Raw genomic sequence first — 11609 nt, forward strand, 5'->3', positions numbered from 1 at the left:
CATGTACCTAGGTCACCAAGACTGGGTCTGTTGAGTGACGAGTCTGAAATAAGAGGGATTAACCAGACAGAATTGTAAATATTATGTTTAGGTATTGTGTTAGTGTTAAGGCTAGTCGTGAAACTTTGGAAAAGCTCCAATGAGCCAACGGAGTGGATGAATATGTTGATAAAAACAACATCATTTGAAATCATTTAGCAAAGAGGCTGGAGAAAAATTATACAGACTCCAAAAAGATATGGGAACAATTCTTGTGTTTCCTTAATGGCACATAAAATAATATCATGGCCATGAAATAGCATATTATTTATCAGAAAAAATAATGTATTTGTATTTTCTATTTGTGTTTTTTTGTTTTGTTTAATGTGTTGGTTGTTATGTGTTAAAGATGAAAAAATGAAAAAATGAAATAAATTGTCTATACAAAAACAAATAATACATTGTATGCTGTCTCCAAACTTTCCACTTTTAGTTGAGTAGGTGTCCACTTTAGAAGTGAGCAGTGCAAGAGATTCATTTATCGGTTTTAATTGCAAGTTGAGGGCAGAGGTCATTTCCTAACGAACCGTCTCTCGGATAGTAGTGGCCAACTCTTTCTGTTGTTGGGTGTTGAGAGCAGGTGAATTGTGAACGGACAGAATATGCCAGAGTGAAACAGACCTGTTCCTTCTAATACAGTGAACATCGCACACCTTAATGTGATGTTATATGTTGACAATTATTTGAAAATGAGTCAGTTAATTCATAGTTATTTAGTAAAAGAAAGCCACGAAAAAGCCACGCATTTCAATGCATGCCACCGGAACCGGAATCCTCAATGTTTTCTAAAAAACAACAACAGTAGGTGGCACAACAGTCCAGCTGAAGGGCGAGCAGCCAACTGCGACTCTCCAGTTAAAGTGTCTTATCTAAGGGTTTTGGAGAGATTGTCCAATTATTATTTCAAGCTAGGAATGTCTACACAAAAAAATATAAAAATGTACACTGGTGATGGATTGTAAATTAATTTTTGTTTTATTCTTCCCAAAAAATTGTTTCATCTGGAGACCAGGTCAAAGACGAAAGTCTTGACATTAATGAGTACCTGAAGGAACAAGAAACTGCGACTGACTTTCAAGAGTCTGGATAAAAACCAGGGGCGCAACTTTGGTTTTTGTCATGCCTGCCCCCGCTCCCCCTCCCTGGCGCTCGAGGGCGCCAGGCTGCCCATCATTACGCACACCTGTCACCATCGTTACACGCATCAGCGCTCATTGGACTCTCCTGGACTCCAGACTCTGTCCGTGTTTTGTTCCTGTCTGTTTTTTCCATTAAATGTTCACTCCCTGTACTTGCTTCTTGTCTCCCAGCGTCTGTCCTCACAGTTTTAGAAGTGCAAGGGACAAAAAAATCTATACACTGTTTGTAAAAAAAATTATATAAAGGGTAGATCAGCTTTAATATTGCAGATAGATTGTGGCTCCCATTAATGTAATTGTCTGTATCATTTCCAATCCCCCATATATTATTTTGTAAATATATATTATATATTTTTTTTTTTCCTTTATTATTTTCCCCTAACCCTACCATCCCTCCCCTAATTGGAGTAAACTAATGGACAAAAACACTTAGGCTTCTACTTCCAGCTTATACATACTATATACATTTTACGGACATAGTATATGTTACAATAGTTATCTTTTGTTTGTTTTTAGTCCCATCCTTCAGCTCCACTCAACCCCTCCCATCTATCTCTGAACACCATCCAGTTTTGATTTCTATTTGCCATATATTTTTCAACTGTGCTGTGATGTTTCACAAAAGTTCTGAACCTTTCTATTCTCATAGATTATACATAATGTAAAAATAAACAGTTTTGCTAAGAGTATTATTATATTATTGATCGACTGACTATAACTTTTTAACTTGGCAAGGGATCTGGGGGCCCTCCCATTTTGGGGGGAATCTAAAGCACTTTTCCTACATTTCTACACAATCTAATATGACCCATGACCCTTCTGGACGTCTCTATTTAGAACAAAAAGTAAGCAAAAATGCCCACAGTCATCAAGCTAGGTAAGAGATTATTAAAATATGTTTAAATGATTGATAAAACTGAACTAAATCCATGATAATTCAATAATCAGTATTGTGTTGCACCTTTAACCAATAGCCTAACAAATTAACAACTCTTACAAATAAAGTACAAAGACAACTTTTGATTGCCTTTAAGACATCCTCTATATCAAATTTCAGCCAGACTGCCCAGCCAACCCGAGCCGCCTACACGCCCGACCCCCACCAGTCTAGTCAATAACTCAACTCTCTCCCCAACATAACTTCCTTCCCATCTCTTTTTTGTCTCAAGGGAAAGGTTTGGAAAACAAAAGTTGAATGAAAACACACATACACCTATACATTAACATACAGAAACAGTACATCCTCCATATAATTCATATCATAGACCTAATAGTACTGTAGAGCTCTTTTTGCACAAAATAAAGCTGGGTCACCCCGTCCTGCCCCTAGGGGTCTATGGCCCTGTAGCGCCCCAATCCAACACACCCCACTCATCTTTAGGATATTAGTGAAGCATTCATTATTGGTTTCAGGTGTATTAGGCCAAGGTCAGAGTGACAACAGTACAGCAGACCCCCAGGGCCAGGACTGAACAGCCCAGCAGCTAGGATTTGCCTAATTCTCCCCTGACGTGGGCATGTTTTCAATACAGACAGCTTTTGTCATACAGTATGCCATATCAGGCATCCAGACCTTATGAAAGTTGCACAGTATACCCTTAATCTTAAAACAAATCTAGTGATACTGTACATAACTTGACATTTATTCCATACATTGTGGGAGGATAACCAACCTTCCAATTAATGGCAATGCATTTATTAGCCACTATAAGTGCTAGGTTACACAGTTTCTTCTGATAACAGTCTCCAGTATCAACATTTCCAAGCAAACAAAAACAGAGAGAAGGGAGAATCTGTAGACATGCTGAGAAAAAAGAACATACTCTTTGCCAGAATTCAATGCAAATAATCCGGGTAGCCATGATTAGCTGTTCAGGAGTCTTATGACTTGGGGGTAGAAGCTGTTAAGAAGCCTTTTGGACCTAGACTTGGCACTCTGGTACCGCTTGCCGTGCGGTAGCAGAGAGAACAGTCTATGACTAGGGTGGCTGGAGTCACTGACAATTTTTAGGGCCTTCCTCTGACAACGCCTAGTATAGAAGTCCTGGATGGCAGGAAGCTTGGCCCAGTGATGTACTGGGCCTTACGCACTACCCTCTGTAGTGCCTTGCAGTCGGAAGCCGAGCAGTTGCCATACCAGGCAGTGATGCAAATAGTCAGGATGCTCTCGATGGTGCAGCTGTAGAACCTTTTGAGGATCTGAGGACCCATGCCAAATCTTTTCAGTCTCCTTAGGGGGAATAGGTTTTGTCGTGCCCTCTTCACGACTGTCTTGGTGTGCTTGGACCATGTTAGTTTGTTGGTGATGTGGACACCAAGGAACTTGAAGCTCTCAACCTGCTCCACTACAGCCCCGTCGATGAGAATGGGGGCGTGCTCGGTCCTCTTCTTTTTCCTGTAGTCCACAATAATCTCCTTTGTCTTGATCACGTTGAGGGAGAGTTTGTTGTCCTGGCACCACACAGCCAGCTCTCTAACCTCCTCCCTACAGGCTGTCTCGTCGTTGTCGGTAATCAGGCCTACCACTGTTGTGTCATCGGCAAACCCGCCAGTGGGTGCGGGCAGGAGCGGGATGAAGAAATCGGTCCCGCACAGACCTCTACTGTGCACCCTGTAACGTTAGAGCTGTGTATTACTGTGTCAGTGTGAAAAGTAGGGAATTAGCTAGGGAAACTGACACATCAATAACGTTACATTGACATACTGACCAATACAACTCACATTGCACTGAAAAAACGTTTGGCCGATGGTTTCGTTGTTTGATTCAGGTCTAGTTTGATTGAGGCAAAAATAATAGTTCATGTAAGCCAACGTTGGCCAGCTCTCTCTCTCTAACGGTACATCAACTGGCAAAAGCTTTCCAAGTTAATTTACTTCTGAAACGTGACTAAACAAAGGCTACAAAACACGTCCATACAAACAACTGCTGTTAGATAGTAATAATAGCCACCTCATATGGCTATCTGACCGATAACTAGAGGCTAGAGCTGACCTGGCTGTGGTAGATACTCACTAGCGTAGCTTATTCATTCACCTCAGTCGAGAGGGGATGAAACATTAGCTAACGTTACATGTCAGTTACAATAGTAGCACAGCACTGTGAATAAACACTAGTTTAGTTTTTTTTCTGTTAAGTTAAACAGCAGTTACCTTGCCAGCTACATAAGTCAACTAAAGAGTAGCCAGTTTCTGTTCCTTTCACAACTCCGTGAAAGAGTGCAACGCTTACACTGAACTATGCTCAACTCTCCCGTGCTGGTCCAGCCAGCCTTCCAGAAGCTTTGCCTTCACGCAACCTGTCAGCCCGCTCTGTGGTGTCAACGTGGTCCTAAATCCAGTCAGATAAACACTCCAAACAGCCTACCCGACCGCTCGGAGGCGTCCGCATGGTCCTAAAGCACACCCTTGCCTTGTTTTGTATCACACTCCAATGATAAAACTGTGGGGGCCAAAAATGCAATTTCTGAATGTGGGGGGACATGTCCCCCCCTTCCCCAGTGAAAGTTGCGCCCCTGATAAAAACAATATATCAATACTTAAAATACAGTAAATGATTTGATTCAATGGAAATTATTATATACTGATCAAAAATATAAATGCAACATGCAACAATTTCAAGATTTTACTGAGTCACAGTTCATAGAAGGAATTCAGTCAATTTAAATAAATAAATTAGGCCCTAATTTATGGGGAACCAGGCCCAGCCAATCAGAATTCGTTTTTCCCCAACAAAAGGGCTTTATTACAGACATAAATACTCCTCAGCAGTCTTGGCAAAGGAGAAATGCTCACTAACAGGGATGTAAACAAATCTGTGCAAAACATTTGAGAGAAATAAGCTTTTTGTGCATATGGAAAATTTCTGAGATCTTTTGTTTCAGCTCATGAAACATGGGACCAACACTTTACATGTTGCGTTTATATTTTTCAGTTTCAAGAGAAAGCAGGTCTCTTTTGTCCAGAACTGACTTCGTTTTTTCTTACAGGACGCATTGGCAACATGGAGTTAAAGCAGTCCCTTGCCGACCTGGGGATGGACATCAGCAAGGAAGAGGCAGAGAAGAGCCATCAGACGTAAACCTTCAGTCATATATCTCACTGTCACGTGTATCATGTTATGAATTTAACAGAATCCCAATTGGGCATATACTGTATTTACTTTGCCGATACAGTTATCAACACCAGCATATAATCTAAACTCACTGTGGTTGTTCACAGTCAGTGAATGTTTGGTCTGGAGCTTTCACGATTTGTATTTGTATTTATTATGGATCCCCATTAGCTGCTGAGCTACTTTTCCTGGGGTCCAGCAACATAAGATAGTTACATACAGTTTAAAATACTACATGACATTACATTTCATAACACCTTACCCAACACATTCAGTGTGTTCCCTCAGGCCACCACTACACCACCACATATTTACAAGACAACATCCATGTGCACGTGTGTGTAGAGTGCATGTCTTATCATGTGTATGTGTGTCTGTGCCTGTGTGTGTCTCTTCACAGTCCCTGCTGTTCCATAAGGTGTATCTTTATCTGTTTTTTAAATCCGATTCTACTGCTTGCATCAGTTACCTGATGTAGAATAGAGTTCCATGTAGCCATGGCTCTATGTAGTACTGTGCGCCTTCCATAGTCTGTTCTTGACTTGGTGATTGTGAAAAGACCTTTGGTGGCATGTCTTGTGGGGTATGCATTGGTGTCTGAGCTGTGTGCTAGTAGTTTAAACAGACACCTCGGTGCATTCAGCATGTCAACACTTCTTACAAAAACAAGTAATGAGAGATTTACAGACATATTATTCATGTTAGCTCTCCGTGTACATTTAAGGGCCAGCCGTGCTGCCCTGTTCTGAGCCAATTGTAATTTTCCGAGGTCCCTCTTTGTGGCAACTGACCACACAACTGAACAGTAGTCCAGGTGTGACAAAACTAGAGCCTGTAGGACCTGCCTTGTTGATAGTGTTGTTAAAAAGACAGAGCAGCGCTTTATTATGGACAGACTTCTCCCCATCTTAGCTACTGTTGTATCAACATGTTTTGACCATGACAGTTTACAATCCAGGGTTACTCCAAGCAGTTTAGTCTCCTCAACTTGCTCAATTTGCACATTATTTATTACAAGATTTAGTTGACGTTTATGGTTTAGTCAATGATTTGTCCCAAATACAATGCTTTTATTTTTTCTAATAATTAGGACTAACTTATTCCTTGCCACCAATTCTGAAACTAACTGCAGCTCTATTGTTAAGTGTTGCAGTGATTTCACTCGCTGTAGTAGCTGACGTGTATAGTATAGTCTTTACTCAAGGCCAGTGGCATGTCATTCGTAAATATTTGAAAAAGTAAGGGGCCTTGACAGCTGACCTGGGGAATTCCTGATTCTACCTGGATTATGTTGGAGATGCTTCCATTAAAGACACCCTCTGTGTTCTGTTAGACAGCTAACTCTTTATCCACAATATAGCACGGTGTGTAAAGCCATAACACATATGTTCTTCCGTCAGCAGACTATGATCAATAATGTCAAAAGCCACACTGAAGTCTAACAAAACAGCTCCCACAATCTTTGTATCATACATTTCTCTTAGCCAATCATCAGTCATTTGTGTAAGTGCCGTGCTTGCTGAATGTCCTTCCCTACAAACTTGCTGTAAGTCTGTTGTCAATTTGTTTACAATAAAATAGCATTGTATCTGGTAAAACACAATTTTTTTCCAAAAGTTTACTAACGGCTGGTAACAGGCTGATTGGTCGGCTATTTGAGCCAGTAAAGGGTGCTTTGCTATTCTTGGGTAGCGGAATGACATTTGCTTCCCTCCAGGCCTGAGGGGGCACACTTTCCTATAGGCTTAGATTGAAGAGATGGCAAATATGAGTTGCAATATAGTCCGCTATCATCCTCAGTAATTTTCAAATTTTCATTTAAGGTGCTCCAAAGCATTTTATTATTGTTTCATGCTACAGTTTCTTCTTATTTTTGTTTAGTTTAGTCGCATGATTTCTCAGTTTACAGTACGTTTGCCAATCGGCTGTGCAGCCAGACTAATTTGCCATTCCTTTTGCCTCATCCCTCGCAACCATACCATTTTTAAATTCCTCATCAATCCAAGGGGATTTAACAGTTTTTACAGTAATTTTCTTAATGGGTGCATGATTATTAGTAAATGGAATAAGCAATTTCATAAATGCTTCAAGTGCAGCGTCAGGATGTTCCTCATTACACACATCAGACCAACAAATATTTTTCACATCTTCAACATAGCAATCATTGCAAAACCTCTTGTATGATCGCTTATACACTATTTTAGGTCCAGTCTTTGGAACTTTGGTTTTCCTAGATATGGCTATTATATTATGACCACTACATCCGATGGGTGTGGGTACTGCTTTAGAGAAGATTTCTGCAGCATTAGTAAAGATGTGGTCAATACAAGTGTATGATTTAGTTCCTGTTCTGTTTGTAACTACCCTGGTAGGTTGACTGATAACCTGAACCAGGTTGCAGGCACTGGTTACAGTTTGAAGCTTTTTCTTGAGTGGACAGCTTGATGAAAGCCAGTCAATACGTAGGTCACCCAGAAAATATACCTCTCTGTTGATATTCCATACATTATCAAGCATTTCACACATGTTATCCAGATACTGACTATTAACACTTGGTGGTCTAAAGAAACTTCCCACAAGAATAGGCTTTAGGTGATGCAGGTGAACCTGTAGCCATATTACTTCAACAGCATTTGACATGAGATCCTCTCTAAGATTTATAGGAATATGACTCTGAATATAAACAGCAATACCTCCTCCATTGGCATTCCTGTTTCTTCTGTAGATGTTATAATCACATATTGCTACCACTTTATCATCAAATGAATTATCTAAGTGAGTTTCAGAGATAGCCAGTATATGAATGCTTTCTGTTGCTAGCAAGTTATCAATTTCATGAACCTTGTTTCTTAGGCTACATATGTTAATGTGGGCTATTTTTAGCGCTTTTATGGGATTCTTGATTGTCTTTATTGCTTTACTGGGAGGCTTATTAGAGGTAGACATTTATTTATTTATTTATTTTTATTTCACCTTTATTTAACCAGGTAAGCCAGTTGAGAACAAGTTCTCATTTACAACTGCGACCTGGCCAAGATAAAGCAAAGCAGTGCGATAAAAACAACAACACAGAGTTACATATGGGGTAAACAAAACAAAGTCCCCCCAAAAAAACTGAAAATATATATACAGTGTGTGCGAATGTAGTACGTTATGGAGGTAAGGCAATAAATAGGCCATAGTGCAAAATAGTTACAATTTCGTATTAACACTGGAATGACAGCTATATTTATATTTGAGCTGATAGTGCAGGGTCCACTGCTAACTGTGGGCTTCCTATTCGGGCAAAACATCTCAGTGCTAACAGTATCACTCAGGTTCATAGGCACATGCATACTGTTTACAATAGCTCTCAGATTGACAGAGGCATTTAGAGGAACACACATTAGGCTACTTTCATTATGACTGCCAACACCCCTGGGAAAATGTACATTTGCAGCAGCACTATGACAGCTCAGCGACACAATGGTAGGGATTATCTGAGCAGGGCTTGGGTCACTGATAAGTAATTGTCTCAATGTGGCCTTGAAATGCGAGGACAGGGTCCAGGCACCAAGAAGATTTGGATGGACTGTCATTCCTGTAGAGCATCTTCTGTTTCCAAAAGGTGTCGAAGTTATCTATAAAAGTTATGCCAACAGATCTACAGTAGTCTTTTAGCCAGATGTGTAATGCCATGCCAGAAGCCTGCTGAATCTTTCACAGCCTCGGCCCAGCGATGGCACAGGGCCTGAAATAATCGGCCACAGTGCTTTGTGGTTGACGGAGGAGCCGGTGCATCAGACACCCTCGAGTTCCGGTAAGAGGAGGAACGCAGCAGATCCGAGGCAGAGTCCCCCCGAAGAATGTGGAGGATCCGAGTCCGAGGCAGAATCCCCCTGGGAAGGAGTCTGGATAGGGGATGATGGCTTGGGAACCTCCGAAGCCAGGAAGGCGAAACTGTTCAACAACTGGATTTGGGTCTGGCTTCCCAACGCCATAGAAGCCCCACTCGCCACAGGCTGCTTCCTTCCATTTGGCCTACAGTGGGTGACGTGCGTCCATGGTTGGGCAGCAGGATTGGTGACAGTATCATCCGATAAATCCAACAAAATCCCCGGTCCTGCTCCATCTTCCAGGGTAGCGGGAGTCTTCTTTGGGGAGGGGTTTCTGGAAGGCATTGGCCATTCAGTCAAGGAGTGTTAACATGGTGGTGATACTCTCAACACATCGGAACGGCGTCCAGCCTGTGGTGGAGAGAAAGAGAAGGTAGGTGAGGGTGCTTTCCCCATTCTGTTTGATAAGAGTAGCCACTTCTTCTCTATAGTCCTCTGCAAGTAAACAATTGTTCCATCGGAACTCCGGTTGGTCCACATTGGCCCGGCCGAGAGCATAGTGAATACAACTCCTGCAGCACACTAAATGCTACATTTTTCCTCTAAATGGGGAAGCCTCCATGGGAAGAGACATAGCAACTCAATCTGTGTCGCAGAGAGAGCGATTTACAGGCAGAATAAAATATTTAAATAAACGAGACAATAACTGATGTATTTTTCCGGACTTATACAGGCCGTCGGTAAATACACCCAATAATGTTTTTAATTAATTAAACGAAATAGACTCTTGCCTGTTAAACTTTACCTTCTGCAACAAACAATTTACAAAAAAATATAAATAAATGAGTGCTTGTTTCCTTTCAAATGAGATCTGTTTGAATACTCAAATAAACAGCTTTACAGTGGCTTGCGAAAGTATTCACCCCCCTTGGCATTTTTCCTATTTTGTTGCCTTACAACCTGGAATTAAAATGGATTTTTGGGGGGTTTGTATCATTTGATTTACACAACATGCCTATCACTTCGAAGATGCAAAATATTTTTTATTGTGAAACAAACAAGAAATAAGATTTAAAAAACAGAAAACTTTAGTGTGCATAACTATTCACCCCCCCCCCAAAATACTTTGTAGAGCCACCTTTTGCAGCAATTACAGCTGCCAGTCTCTTAGGGTATGTCTCTATAAGCTTGGCACATCTAGCCACTGGGATTGTTGCCCATTCTTCAAGGCAAAACTGCTACAGCTCCTTCAAGTTGGATGGGTTCCACTGATGTACAGCAATCTTTGTCACGATCGTCTAATGAGGGAGTGGACCAAAGCGCAGCGCGTTGAGCGAACATGACTTTATTTAATTAAAGTGCAACACGAAAACCACAAAACAAATGACAATACGTGAAGTCCACAGTGACAATGACTGTACAGGAACAAAAACCCACAAACACAAGGTGAAAACACACAGTTTAAATATGGCTCCCAAAGCCATAAAGCTCAGAGATAACGAGCCGACAGCTGACACTCGTTACCACTGATTGGGAGTCACACGACCAAACAAGGAAACAACCACATAGACAACCCAACCAAACAGAAACCCAAAGAAACGAACACACCCTGGCTCAACATACAAAGTCCCGGAGCCAGAGCGTGACAGTACCCCCCCCTAAAGGCGCGGACTGCGACCGCGCCTCAAAAACCCCAAACAGGGGAGGGCTGGGTGGGCATTACTCCTCGGAGGCGGCTCCGGCTCCGGGCTTGACCACCACCCTTCTTCAATCCCCCCGTAGCGCCCCCGGTCCGATCTGACCCAGCTGGTAGGATCTGGACTGACGACGCGCACCCCTGGCTTGGCGCGTGAGGCAGGAACGGACCGGACCTGGCTGACGATACGCACCCTAGGCTTGATGCGTGGAGCCGGAACGGGCCTCACCAGGCTGACGACTCGCATCCCTGGCTTGGTGCGAGTAGCAGGAGTGGGCTGGATCAGGCTGACGGCTCGCACCCTTGGCTTGGTGCGAGTAGCAGGGACGAGCTGAACCAGGCTGACGACTCGCACCCTTGGCTTGGTGCGAGTAGCAGGAACGGGCTGGACCAGGCCGACGACTCGTACCCCTGGCTTGGTGCGAGTAGCAGGAACGGGCTGGACCAGGCTGACGACTCGTACCCCTGGCTTGGTGCGAGTAGCAGGAACGGGCTGGACCAGGCTGACGACTCGCACCCTTGGCTTGGTGCGAGTAGCAGGAACGGGCTGGACCAGGCTGACGACTCGCACCCTTGGCTTGGTGCGAGTAGCAGGAACAGGCTGGACCAGGCTGACGACGCACACCGTAGGCTTTGTGCGTAGAGCAGGAACAGGCCGGGCTGGGCTGACGACGCACACCGTAGGTTTTGTGCGTGGAGCAGGAACAGGCCGGGCTGGGCTGGCGACGCACACCGTAGGTTTTGTGCGTGGAGCAGGAACAGGCCGGGCTGGGCTGGCGACGCACCCCGTAGGCTTGGTGCGTGGAGCA

Source organism: Coregonus clupeaformis, chromosome 26, assembly GCF_020615455.1.
Source record: "Coregonus clupeaformis isolate EN_2021a chromosome 26, ASM2061545v1, whole genome shotgun sequence".
In the NCBI taxonomy this organism is placed as follows: Eukaryota; Metazoa; Chordata; class Actinopteri; order Salmoniformes; family Salmonidae; genus Coregonus; species Coregonus clupeaformis.